Below are 12710 nucleotides of genomic sequence, written 5' to 3' on the forward strand. Positions count from 1 at the left end.
TTACAGTCTGCATATAAGCATCACATATAGGAAGGGAAATGTGGCGCAAATTGTCAGTCAAAACTCTTAAAGAGTTTCTAAGAAAAAGAGTAAGTCTTACAAGGTTAATTAATAATTAATAATGGCAAAAATATCCCATAAAGAGAAATAAATGCAGTTTAGCACCTAAAATCTAAATCTGTTCTGATCCTTTCAGCTCTTTCCCTCTGCCTCTGCTTCGCGGTGCTAGTCTGTGTCTCTGTCTCAAGCTGCACCACAGCCCCCACAGAATGCAGCCCCTCCCTGTCTCTGTGTCCAGCACAGAAACTGGGCCTGGCTCTCAGAAAAATGAAAAAAGAAGAGAGAGGCAAAAGCAAGGCAAAAAAGGCACTCCTCCCACTTGTATGCCATATTTCAAGTAAAAGTTGACGTGCTCAGTCCTCATAGCTGGTCCAATCAGTACTTCAAGACATATCATCTCCCCATGGGCTGACTGGATACGTCATTAATTAGGCTTGTTCCTGTTCAAATTTCAGTCATGTGATTTATGAAAAAAAGTGTGTTCTTCTCTCCACGTTTAAACAAGCTACAAAAATATGCAACATTTTGAAGTTCGGAGGAAGCGGTAAGCAGGATTTTTTTATCAGGGCCCTTTCATTGAAAGTTGCTAGGGAAAGAGGAGCACATTCCAAAATAATGTTTCAGTTTAGTCCACTAAAGCAAACTAAAATCACGTGGTTTTCTACACTGTGAAACGCAATTCAGTACATTTCTACTCTTGCACAAATACATGATGCCATTTTAAAAGTACAAATACATTTTCTAAATTAATGTGCATTCTATAGTGAGATTACATATGGATTAATCTCATATAAGCATGGCTGTTCAACTAATTAAGCATGTTTTCACATGAAAGCACCTCCAAACTGAAGCATTATGTTTTGATATTGCTTGCGCCACAATCTGCGTGCCATTTTAAAACTCATGTCTGCAGCTTTTTGTCATATAATAATGCATACATTTTATAGGTGAAATCTAAGCTCCATCACCACCACTACAGATGCAACATCCACGATAGGCTTATAGTAAAAAGACTTAAACGTAGAGTCAGATGACCAATCAGCTGCATTCATAATATCTGGTAAACTGACCCCCATAGAAAAAGCTTTAGAAGCTATAGCCCCACGAGCTGAATGTGCACCAACGCATCCATCTGGATAAGGTAGCTGGGGTCACTGGGCGAAACGGTTTCTGCAGAGCAATTAATAACTGACCTCTCATATCATGCCTAAATTCAGCAGTACTTACCTCATAAACCTGGATACATTGTACCACACATAGTTTAGGATTATTAGGAAAAACCGGATAAGTAATAGTAGCGGTATTACACTTAGTGCGTCTGGTAATCACAAAAGTAACACCCTCTGGTGAAAACCTACGTCCCCCTAGATCCAGCGGGCGGATATCTGGAACCCGTTTACAAGACTCTAGACAAAGTAGCACAGTCAATTTTGCAGAAAGCTGCTTACGGGACAGATACTTATTGGAGGGCCATGCTTCCAAGAATCGCAAAACAGTTGACACATCCCATAACTCAGAATATTTAGGACAAGGTGGTTTTACCAACAGGATACCTCTGAGCAGTTTGCATATCAAAGGATGTTCACCAACCAGTTTGCCATTAATTGCCACGTGACCTGCAGAGTTGGCAGACCGAAAACTTTTTACAGTTCTATAGGCGAGACCGGAAGAAGCAAGGGACGCGAGAAAATTCACCATCAAGGAGACATCTCCTGTAGCGGGAACCACCTCCCGTTGAGAGCACCAACTACACCATTGTATCCAGGCTGTAGAATAACGCTTGTGTGTGTTGGGAGACCAAGCCATGCTAATAAATCTGGTAGCGTGTCGTGAAAGGCCTGGGATTGTCCAGCGATCCCCGAAACCCGCCAAGCAACCAGAAGGAGTTGTCCTGATGCTATCAAAGGATGCGGAGATTTCAGAGGGTCCAGCAACAGATTCCACCGCTTGGGCAGGAGGAGCGGCACTGCACAAAGCCTTTCCAGAAGTACTGGGAATCATGCCTGAGCCCTCCAAAGAGGAGTGATCAGAATCAATTCTGACTGATAACTTTTGGTTCGGGCTAGAACCGTGGGAATCATCACAAACGGTGGAAAGGCGTAACACAGACCTGACGGCCAATCCTGCAGAAAGGCATCCATGGCCAGAGCCTCCGGATCCGGACGCCAGCTGACAAATGCTGGAATTTGCCTGTTGAGGCGAGAGGCAACTAGATCGATCTGATAGGGACCCCAAAGCCGATTCAACGACTGGAACACTCGAGGATGGAGTCTCCAGTCGCTGAAATCACGGAGATGACGAGAGTGCCAATCGGCAATCCGGTTGCTGCTCCCCGGAAGATATTCCGCTACCATTAATATCTTGTTTTGAAGGCAAAAGTGCCAGAAATCCTTGGCAATTTCCGCTTGAATCTGTGACCTTGTCCCACCCAACTTGTTCACATAACAAACTGCTGACACATTGTCCATGCAGAGAAGAATGCAGCAATTTGTCTTGCGGGGAGATAGGCAGCGAATCGCAAATGAGTCCACCAGAAGTTCCAGGCAATTGATGTGCAAATTCAATTCCTCCTGTGACCAACGGCCGCCCGTAGATATCTGACCGCAACGGGCTCCCCAGCCTCACCGACTGGCATCGAATTCTATCACCACTTCTAGAGTGGCTCTGAATAGGGCTCGATCATTCCAAGACTCCATGTGTTCTAGCCACCACACCATCTCCCACCTCGCCTCCCCTGAAAGAGGAATCTGATCTGAATACATGAGGCCTTTCTGGAGATGTCGGATCTTGAGCCGTTGAAGTGCCCGGTAGTGAAGGGGACCCGGGAAGATCACTTGGATGGAGGAGGCTAACATTCCGATGATCTGGGCTACAGATCTCAACGATACAATCTGCTTGTGCAAAATCAACCTCAACTCTCTCTTGATAGATCTGATCTTCTGATTGGATAAGAGGAGCTGACAAGTGAGGGAGTTGATCAGAAAACACAGGAACTCGATTGATTGAGACGGAACCAAGACTGATTTCTGCGGATTCACAAGAAACCCGAGACTCTGCAAAAGATCTATGGTCCAATCCAGATGGGTTAGTACCAGACGAGGGCAACGAGCCATGATGAGAAAGTCGTCCAAGTAAATAATGAGATGAAAACCCCGGGCTCGTAGAGATTCTACTACAAGCCTCAGAAGTTTCATGAAGCACCAAGGTGCTGACGAGAGGCCGAAGGGAAGGACTTTGTACTCGTACCAGACTCCCTGTCAATGGAATTAAAGAAAACGACGATGAGGTTCGTAAATGGGCACAGACAGATACGCATCTTTCAGATCCAGACGGACCATCCAGTCCCCTTCCTGAAGAAGGCCACAAAGAAGATGGATACCCTCCATCTTGAAGTGTCGATATACTACCCACTTTGGCCCCTTTTTGAATGAGAGATTCTATTTAGCTGGAAATGAAGGTCTGATCTTGAAGGGAAAAAGTCATTGGGTGTGGAGGGAGAGCTTGAGAGGGGGAATTGAAGAACTCTATCTTGCAACCCTGCACTGCGTCCAGGATCCATGCATCCTGAGAGATCTTTTGCTAATTGTGGAGAATGTTTTTTCTCCTGCCCCCCAACATCACCTCCGAAAACCGAAAGCAAGCTCACTTCAAGCTGTGGTATCCTGTTGTCCTCCCTGGCTACCTCCATAACGGCCTTTCCTGAACCTGTTCCTAGCTCTACGTGTTGGATAGAAGGAGGAGGAGGAGTTATAGTTGGAATCGTGATATCCACCACGCTGTGATTGAGAGCCACGCTGAGCGCCTTGTTGGAAACCACTGACGAACGACCGCCCACGATATCGTCCGGCCCGGCCAAAAAACGGGCGAAAAGCTCACTTGAGGGAACCCTGCGCCTTGTCTAGGCCACTGAAAGTGGCGTCAAACTTCGTCAGCTCTATAAGAAAAGGCTGAACAAAGAGCAGACCCTGAGGCAAAGGACCAGATTCAGATGATAAAAGCTCCGCCAATTTCGGGTCGAGCTTCAAAAGAATAGAGCGATGGTGCTCGCAAGACATAGCGCAATTCGCGTTCCCTAATTGACAGATGGCCCTTTGAACCCACCCAATTAGCTCATCCGGAACAATTGCGTAAGCGGACTCTTTCGCCCGAAAACCCAGCTCCAATATTTTTGTAAGGGGACCAGTTAAATCCAACAACTTGGCCTGACAAGACCTCCAAGCTCGATCAATCCCCTTCTTAGGATCCTTAGAGCATTTTTTGAGATAGGTGAGCATTGAGGGGTCTACCTCCGGTGTGTCCGCCACCTTGTCAGCCAAGTCTGGCCTAGGACATTCAGAGCGCAAACGCGCTTTCACCTCTTTATCAAACGCCTGGCGAATATGGGTTTGCACATATTCTACAACCTCGGAAGACGGAAGCCATGAAGAGGAATTAGGAAGAACAATCTCTGCGGGATCAAAGGTGAGGAGTCTAGGGTGGGAGGGCGCATCCACATAACGCTCTTTACGCGACTTCTTAGCAGGTGGAGTAGAGTCCTCCTGGTCCGAATCAGGATCAGAGGAAGTATCACAGTCATCCCCTTGAGGTGAACCAGAAGAAGGGGCCTCCTTCGAAGAAGAACCATACGAGTGGTCATTAGACAAGGGTTTGGCTAATCTGGCAAAGTCAGAGGCGTGAAGATTTTTGACACCTTTCTTATTAGTGGTGGGACGACTGGTAGAACCGGGAAGCCATCCTTGCTTTGAAGCATAATTGCATAAATGACGTTTCAAGGGTTCAATAGCCCGGACCAGGGCTTTGTTAATGGAGTGTTGAACTCTCACATCAAGAGCTTCAACAAGCTCTGCTCCATTGACCCAGAAGGTCCTTCATCAAAATACTCTTCTTCAAAGTAATACTCCGACATGTTGACACAATAAAGTGACACTTATGCCCAGTGGAGGAGAGTGTGGAACAAACAGGTGCTACCTGCGCTGAAACACTGTAGAAAGTGTAACAATAAGAAGAACAACAAGTCAATAGGGGGGAGTGGTGAACCCCAGACAAGCCAATGCACGACAGGCACTGAAAAGAAACAGTGCGTGCAAATGAAATAGAGCGTGGAGGGAGGGCTTGCCAAGAAAACCACTCTAGGCAATGCCTATGCAACAATTATGCAGCCCAATTTCTTAATAAACCATGAAATAGGCGTCGCTGGGGGCCTGGCACAGGCAAGTGGACTCAGAGCAAGTTCAGCGCTGCTCCCGCGCTCCTTCAAACCCAGAATGCGGAAAAAAACAGATAAAATGGATGCCGCGCATGCGTGGTACGAGCCGCCCGGTAGACCAGAAAGAGGACTGCGCGTCGAAGCGACGCGCCTCCTCACTCCCCTTTACTCCCACTCCACAAATAGAAGGCACGGGCACCAAGCGCCCGTACCTGGGTGGTAACAACGTTCCCAATCACCCAGCGGCAAAGCAACAATGCGCTGGAGACCGCGCACACAAAGTGAGAGAAACACGACACGTTCGCACAGCAGGTAATAAGAACAAGTACCTTAATGCAATACCAAGCGCAACAGCAATAGAGATACAAACGCGCTACGAGATGTCAAGGCAATAATTATGCAATGCGATTGAGAAAGAGCCAAACGCACTTAACTGGCTGCGAAGCAGCAAAGAAAGAGATATGGTATTCTCTTCTCCTCTTTATTTAGGGGTTACTCTATGGTTGTCATGTGATACCCAGTGAGTGTTCATGGGTATTGTAGTGTTTATTTGTTTTTACTTTCATCTTATTGGCTGCTGAGAATTTTCATTAAAGAAAATGAGAAGCATAATCGGATGCTCCGGTCCTGACACAGAATTATAGCCCCAAAGACCGTGGCCATTCACCTCACAACAGACTCCCAAAAAGTTTAAAGGGACAGCACCAGGCAAGGTGTAAGAAAGATGTCACCGGGCCTTACACCAATGTTAGCCACTAGGCGTACTGGGGTCTATCCTACGCCTCAGCTCCGGTGTAACAAACGCAAGGTGCAAGAAATTAAAATGGACTAGTTTAAATTTTGCATTACAGGATACAGTCCGGACCACAGAACAAAATCTGCTCCACTGTGCATCTTGCAGGGGCACCCCTAGCTCCTCTTCCCAAGCAGCCCTGGCCGGGAACGGTGTTCGGGATTTGTCAGTGATCAAGGCCCTATACACGTGCATCTTATAACATAGAATTAGAGGCAACAAAAACCAAGGTGTGAGAAACAAAGAGTTACACACAGGACCAAAGGAAACAAGATGAGTCAGTCCTTGCATGTGATTTTCTTTTTTATTTCGTTCCTCTTCAAAGATTACAGACAAGCGCAGCCTACATGTTTTTCTCAAAACATAGGCTTCCTCAGGCTTCCTCACAGCAATATCGTATAAAACTATGTTTTAATCACTTATTTTAAGAGACATAGCGTCGCAATCTAGCACGATGTCCTCAACAATACAACCAGCGTTTGTAGTCCACTAAAATAGATTTCAGTATCAATTGATATGATCCTGGTATGGAGATCCTAAATAAGTAAGGTATCAGGGTACCCTAAATGATGGGTTTGCAAGCAGAGAGTTTACTATTATTGCAGTGTTCGGCGATGTTGATTTCGCGGACTGCTGTGTCTCGTTTTTAGTACAGGTGCAAAACCAAATGGAGGGCTCCTTCCAACTCCAGCAACCCTTACAACAAGATTGAAGTGGAGATGGAAACCAGAAATGGAGGCCATACTTCTCTAGTTAGGGCAGCTATACTGGCATGCTTTAAAAATTGCTCATTCGCTATCCCTAAGGCCTCATGAGCCGCTTCAAAGGGGATAAAGTCCTCATTCTGTCCCGTTGTTAAATGGTAGCGGCAGTTTCAGTCGATAACCTTTGAAGTATTTGCCCGGCGGTAATCGCCTCTCATACCACTCGATAATTTACCAATGAAAGAGGCAGGCGCCGGAGACTGGAAGGCAGGAAACAAAGTTTTATTCCGTCGGAGCAGAACACATCAGATCAGACAGCAAGGTATCGTCACGAGGTGCTCTAACTGCATCTCTGAGACCTGGTCTCTTATACACTGGTTTATTGCTTTATTACACATAGTACATTCTTGAGGTTCCCTTGATGTATGGGAGAATATCCCCTGAAGCCCCGGTTCAGATCCGATCCCACACATAGATACAGTAGAAGTTCCCACCCCACCCACAGTAGGAGATGGCTATTGCGCAGCAGGGTATTCCGCCAATTCCTGGGGGTGTGTGTGACCGGTCGGGTCTCAGGGGGTAGGGGCTTTGATCTACTGTAATCCCTTTGATGTGGGGTGTTTCCCTTACAGTAGGGGCAATAAACTGCATCCGCAGGGCTAGGTGATGGCCTGGGACCAGTTCAGACAATGGGGCGCAGAGGAAGGGGGTTATCAAAGGAGAGGCATGACCATGTATGGGATGTCGGTCGGATGTGGTTCCGTAGCAGGGTCGCGCAGAAAGAGAGGGTTTATGGCCTGTATGAGAGAGCGGGGGTGGCCAGCGCGCGGGGGATGCTCGCAGCGCCAAGGGGAACGCGCTGGCGATTGACAATGAGCGGGGAGAGAGTGGGGTGCCTAAAATGGCGGCCGTGTATTCGCTGTGCGTGGCGCTGGGGAGAGGCAAGATGGCGCAGATAATGTTCAGTTTGCACGCTAAATTTCCACAGTCCTCCCTTTTAACATATCTCGCCAGCTTGCCTGGCCGTCATTTATCTTCGTTAACCCTCAGCTATAATATCGTTAATGTCTTTCGTACATTCCTTAAAGATACAGAGTTTTTAGGGCATGCAGGAGTAATCTGGCACATTTGCTTATAGTTACTTACAGGTGATAAAGTAGGCGAGGAGGTAGTACATACAGAGTTACAGTATAGTCGTGTACATGGCTGGTGTTGTATGGATGTTACTATACAAAGTTACATTTTCTTAACTTCTCAGTGTACAGTCGGAAGTGATTGATGCAACACCATGAAAACTTGCTAAGAAGATAGTTAGTATAAAAAGGTGGTTGGGAGAGGATTTTCGACTTTTGACATGGGTTCTTCTTTCCAGTGTCCTTTTTATAAAGAGCTATCACCGGTAAGCTCTCATTGTTGTTCTTCTTTCGTTGGCACTGTTGAGCACCGGCGGTGGAGCTAAGGTCCAGCTCAAATCCTATTTCTCACGTTGCAGGGTGTGATCATTCATTGTTCTCCGATCACAGCCCTGTTCCTTAACACAGTTCACCATAGGTACTTTGAGACAGGGTACCTGCCTTTTGTTCTTCTGTGGGTAGGTCAGATTCATAATCCATATAAAAGATGGTGAGAGAGAGAAGGGTGTGACGTGTTTCGGGACGCCGAGGGAAGAGGGGGTGGAGTGGGATCAGATCAAAAATGTGGACCAAGGGGAGCAGAATCTTCCAGCACTGGGCCCATCAATCGGGCCCGACGGGTTGAGACTTCAGGCACACTGGTCGGTGAGCAGGGGGCCTCGATGTAGCCCCTCGCGCTTATCATCCTGAAAATGGTGTCTCGTCCCATGCCCTTTTTGCTTCGTAGCCTCCCCCTTGGTCGATGTCATAGATGTTCCAAGGTCTGCAGCCAGGCTGTGCGTCACGTCCGACCCCTTCCTTCCGATGGCAGCACGTTATCTTTAAATGGGTACAAGAAACAAAAGTCTTAGAGAGTTGGCAGGGAAGACAATTACATACTTCATCCTCTCTCCCAACCACCGAGCAGTTGCGGACATGTTTTTATCGGTTGCTGCATGATTGGTGTCTTTTAACTCTGATGTTAGTGTGTGCGTTACTAATCTATTAATTATTGTTGTGGTGCAAGTTCCTGTGGGTGTCCCTGACCATCGTCTGGCCCCCCAGGTGCCGATTCCTGTGCCCGATACTGGTTGGGGGGGAGAGAGAGAGAGAGAGAGAGAGAGAGAGAGAGAGAGAGAGAGAGAGAGAGAGAGAGAGAGAGAGAGAGAGAGAGAGAGCATCAAGTAGGCTATTTGGCATACATATGACACAAAACGAGAGAGAGAGAGACATGGGTAAGATAATAGGCCACTTGGTGCACACACAACATGGAGTAGCATGGGTCTGTTCCATGTAAGAAAACACAAGCGGGGAAAAGACATAAATTCGGTGATCACATACACACAAATGCCAGATAGGGTGTGACAGTACATGCATCAAGCGCAGAAACTTAAGATGGAGACTCAGGGCTACGTTGAGCATCGGGACCTCTCCTTTCCTGTCCTCCTTTCCTATGCATGCTGCGTACTTTCAGTATTTTGTAGTTTGTCCTAGGGGGTGTCGGACCCTTTTATTCTCCTCCCTTTGATCGACGGGCGAGCACTTCAATCATACAGTGACGCCTTCTTCAAGTGACCTAAGCATGAGATGCACACACATTCATACCGTGTAATCATAGCACACACGCACAATCATGCCATACAGTTTCTCATGTTCTCAATGGTTGTCTGCACTTCACGCACTATCTCACAACGTTTGTCTAAATTTTCCCTGATATTGAACTCGGTACGGTCCATGTCCACTTCATTCTTCAGTCGGAGCTTCGCCGTGACCTATAGAGGGGAAAAAAGAGGGGAGGGGATGTGCAGCATTCAAAGTACCCCAGCGCGCGCAGACACGAAAAAGTTCTACCTACCACGTACCAGGCTAGTCGCAGGAATGGGTGATACCACAGACCTATTATTTTTTTCTTTTTCGAGACAAAGATGCTCTAATTTATTTCATTTCCTAAATTCGCGTTCCCTTGTCATACATGCATTTCTCAATCGGTCGTGTATTAAGGTGCAAGATACCATACCTTGCGTTCGGCATATACCCTGAGCTATGGTTGACCATTGTTTAACAACTCTTGGAAAAGATAGATGTGATGGGTACAAATTCCGTTAATCAAAAAAGATTCAGGCAAATGGGGACTGCATTATCTGTTTTCTATTGCTTGGGAGTAACAATCATTTATTCAAATGAAGAGATCTTTATCAACCTATGTGATTAGTCATGGCACTGATTCCGTAATTCTTTCAAGAGACCCTTTATTTAAAACAATGTCAGCATACAAGATACGGGCCTACAACCGTTCAGGCCGGCCACGTGGTGGGAGGCGTCGAGTGTCATGAGCAACGCTACTACGGCATAAAATCGGTTCCCTTCCCGCCCCTCCCCGACCATCATGTGTGGAAGCATCGCATATATATATATATATATATCTTTTTTTAACACAAATGTCACGTGACTGGGATGCCACAAGGGTTTGTAGGCCTCTCCTACATCGGCGCCATCTTGGGGCGAGGTCGGGCCAGAGTACAGTCTAAGTCTTTCCATGAATTAGCTGTTGGACCAGAATCCCTTTCAGTAGTTCGAGAACTTTCGTTAGCGTCAACTTTGCGTCAACATGGCGTCACTGCGACCCCGTAGAAATGCCATGGTTCGTTCTTGGGGCGGGGCAGCAGGCGGGTTCTTCTGCCGACGCTTCGAACCAGTCTTTCTCACTGCACCAAGCGGAGGCAAGGTGGCTGCCGTCCGGGGCAAAGAGCAATGGCGGCGGTTTTGTCCTTACCGGAAGTCCGCGGGAGTCGAGTGTCAAATGACTCCAGCCGATTCTGCAAGGCTGAGGGGAGCATTTTGTCAAGGGTGGGGCCCACGCCCAAGCAGACAAGCTTTCGAGTTCAGAATTGTCTCACGGTGGGCTTTAGGCCTGGATCCGGAGGAGTCGACCGCCGGAGTTCAAGGGCAGCAGTAGCAGCAGCTCTTCGGTACAGTCACCGGAGAGGAGCCAGCAGCAGTAACAGCGGCAGTTCGGATGGTACTGCCACCGGGGTGATTCCAGTAGCAGTGACGACAGCAGTTTGGATGGTATCACCACTGGGGTGGGTCCCCGATTACCTGGCTGCGGGGGCCCACTCCTCGCGTCGGGTGCTAGCGGCAGTCCTGGTGAACCCGGTGCTTGGGTGGTTGCCTGGCGGCCGCGTGCAGCAGCAGGGTGCAGCTCAGCTGGCCGGTGAGTCAAAGACGGTTGGGGTGCAGCTTAGTTGGCCGGCGAGTCAAAGACGGTTGGGGTGCCCTCATCTGCTGGCGAGCCTCCACCTGGGGAGGCGGGGGAGGCCCGTCCGCGTCGCTTCCCCCCGCCAGGGCATCAGCCCTTATTGAAGAAAGAAGAGAGAAAGCGGGAAGATCCGCACAGCGTGCCAGGGTGAAATTCAGCAGGCCGATGAAAAAGATGGCTGGGGCGTCCTCATCTGCTGGTGAGCCTCCACCTGGGGAGGTGGGGGAGGCCCGTCGGCGTCGCCTCCCCCCCGGCAGGGCATCAGCCCTCATTAAAGAAAGAAGAAGAGAAAACGGAAAGGCCCGCACAGCGTGGCGGGCTCCGCCTTGGGGTTGCCAGAACTTCGGCGCTTCGTATAGCCTCCGGCCTATTCGCACAGTCGTCCGCCACTGATGTCAATGGATTTTTGTATGGCTTTTATAGCCCAAAGCCGACTAAAAGAACCGCCCAAAACAGGCCAATGTTGCAATTTCGAGGAAGGAGAGGCGAGGACGGTGTCACGTGGACGTTAAGGCTTTGGGATGGAGGTTGCAGCAGACTGTCATGTAAATAGTTGTTTTAAAACGTGTTTTAACCTGTTTACCCTGTTGGTGTGTTCGTTATATCTTATAAGTTATTAAAATGTTATAACTATACTACTTCGTTGGAGTGTATGTACCTATTTGCAATCTGATGACGAGCACAAGGAGGTTACTGTGCAATCGGAAAAATAACATAGACCAATTGCGCGCGATCTAGCCCTAGTTTGGTGACGTCGATGGTGGGTGCCAGCAGGCTTCCGTTTGTGCAGGATTTTGTCATACTTATTGGGCGGGGTGGGCAGTAGGGCAGACAGGTTTAGGTAGCGAGAGTAATGGAGTCGGGCCACCTCGTGGCCATCTCGACCGTGAGCTTGAATCCTTCCCTTGGTTTCATATGTCCCACAAAGGGCTAACTCCTAGCGTTACTTTAGTTTTTGTAAGGCCAAAAAGGATCCCACCAGTGCCTTTACTATTTTGTCGATTCCTGTTCGTTCATCCTTCGTTAATCGATTAATTCTGGTGGAATCTTTCTTTCCCATCTCATGGTCATCTAGCGTTATTGCCGATGTTGTGTTCAGCACAGGAGGCTCGGCCGGCGCGGAGGCCGTGAGGACCGAGGCCCCTGTGCTGCTTTCGCTCGTGTTCTGGGGTTGTGGGTGTTGTACTACTGACTGGGAGGGTGCATATGGAGGGGGCATGTAAATGATCGGGGGACCTAACAGTAATTCGTCATTCGTTCGCTGCTTGGAGGACAACTCAGGGTAGAGCAAAGAAGGGGTCCTAACAGCGTACTGGCCTGATGTTTCGGGCTCCTGTCTTAGTTTAGTTTCCCTTCTCTCCTTTATTTCTTCTTCTAACTTTCTAGCGGCAAGGTGAGCTGCCTTTCGTAATTCCTTTTCTGCTTTTACTTCTTCCCTCTTTTTCCGTTGCGTTGCTTCTTTGCGCCACATGCCGATACTGTCAAGCATAGTAGGCGTCGTCTTATTGCTACGCAGAGCTATTTCTAGCGCTTCTATCTTATGGTCGTCGAAGGATCCCATCAGTGGCCACTGACT

General features: G+C 48.2%; 1 protein-coding gene across 1 annotated transcript in view; it reads left to right on the plus strand.

Annotated features, from left to right (window-relative positions):
- Positions 1-12710, plus strand: part of XRRA1 (X-ray radiation resistance associated 1) — a 314818-nt gene that overhangs the window by 37320 nt on the left and 264788 nt on the right. The gene's annotated exons all lie outside the window — the stretch shown is intronic.

Source organism: Triturus cristatus, chromosome 8 (assembly GCF_964204655.1).
Source record: "Triturus cristatus chromosome 8, aTriCri1.1, whole genome shotgun sequence".
Classification (NCBI taxonomy): Eukaryota; Metazoa; Chordata; class Amphibia; order Caudata; family Salamandridae; genus Triturus; species Triturus cristatus.